The sequence below is a fragment of the Pygoscelis adeliae genome, unplaced genomic scaffold (genome assembly GCF_000699105.1).
Source record: "Pygoscelis adeliae isolate BGI_AS28 unplaced genomic scaffold, ASM69910v1 Scaffold216, whole genome shotgun sequence".
NCBI lineage: Eukaryota > Metazoa > Chordata > Aves > Sphenisciformes > Spheniscidae > Pygoscelis > Pygoscelis adeliae.
Window position 1 is genome coordinate 2,902,828 of NW_008825073.1, and position 1,461 is coordinate 2,904,288.

Consider the following 1,461-nt stretch of genomic DNA (forward strand, 5'->3'; position numbering starts at 1 on the left):
TTGTGTTGCAGAGGTTCTAAGGGAGGCGCAAACAGAAAGCAAGCTACATATTTCTCAAATACTGATATGAGGGCTGCTACAAATAAAGCACAAAAAAGGTTACCAACACTTAAAACTGTCATAGCCTCAGTTTAGACCTATTATCTGTTCACAGCAAGGCAAACACATGGAATTTCTTTCAGTTGTTTCAGTAAAAGCAATCTCCTACAGCCCATAAACGAAAGGGCAAAGAACTAATTGCACCTCGAATGATGGTGTTCTGACTCTGCCCCGCAGTAAACTCAGAACACCCAAATGCACGTCCCTTTTAACGCCTTTGAGTCAGTGATAAAACTCTTATTTCCCCTCTCCTTTCTCTTCTCCTTCCACAACTTGTTAGTATGTACTGATATACTCATTTTTTGCAACACCAACTAGATCTGGCCATTAGACCTGAAAACATAAAGAAGTTTCTTCAAATAAAAAAATTACTGTAACAACAAGATTTTCCAACTTTTAGATTTCCTTCTCCTTAGCATTTCAGTTTGGTTTGTTCACTTGCTCTGGCCTACAAGAAGAACGCATCAATACTGTGGTAATACAAATAATATGATAACTTCTAGAATGGTTTCAATTACAGTCTTTCTTGACTGTAGCTTACTATCAGTACATATCTGAGCTTTGCTTCTTAGAATTTAAAATAAAAACTACACACAATCTAGTGCATACTAATGCTGCTTTTTAAAAAGTATATGCTTTGTAGGACCCCACTGTCTTTGTATTTTAAATCTGAATTTTCTGTATTTTAATGTTACTCAGAAATATTCCAAACTTTCACTGTAAGATAGCTATACTGATGCCCTAAAAAATCTTTACATTTCCCAAGTTATTCATGAATCGTAATGACAGTCTGCCATTAAAATAGCCACATTACTTATTCACACAATTTTTCTTCTTTTAAGTAGTTAAACTACTAATAGTTTAGTAGTAGTTAAACTTTAAGTAGTTAAACACTGTAGGTTACACCACGTATTACATTATTTATGACTCTTGGATTGGCAAATTACTTTACCTGGAAGATTATCATGGAGCCATGCTGAGGTAAATATATTTGCTATCTGCCTCATTCTTTTAACAATACGTGTCATTCCTCTGGTATGGATAAAAGCCTTCTTTTTTCCAAGTTCTGAGCTACAGCATTCTTTAGAAGAAATTACCAAGAAAAGAAAATGGAAGCACTTCTCAAAATTTAAGACGCACGAACAACTGAATACTGAGCATTAATATGTCCTGCATGTTACTTCGGTGATTTCTTCCAGGAATGTGTGTTTCAGTACTTCAGGGTTGAAGTTTTTTCCCCAACGTTAGTGAAACAGGTGTGACTCAGTCATGTTTACCAATTAACTTTTCAAATGTACTTTAGAGAAAAGGACGATTTGCCCTACAGATGAGACAACATACAAAAATTAAACTTAATTTTTA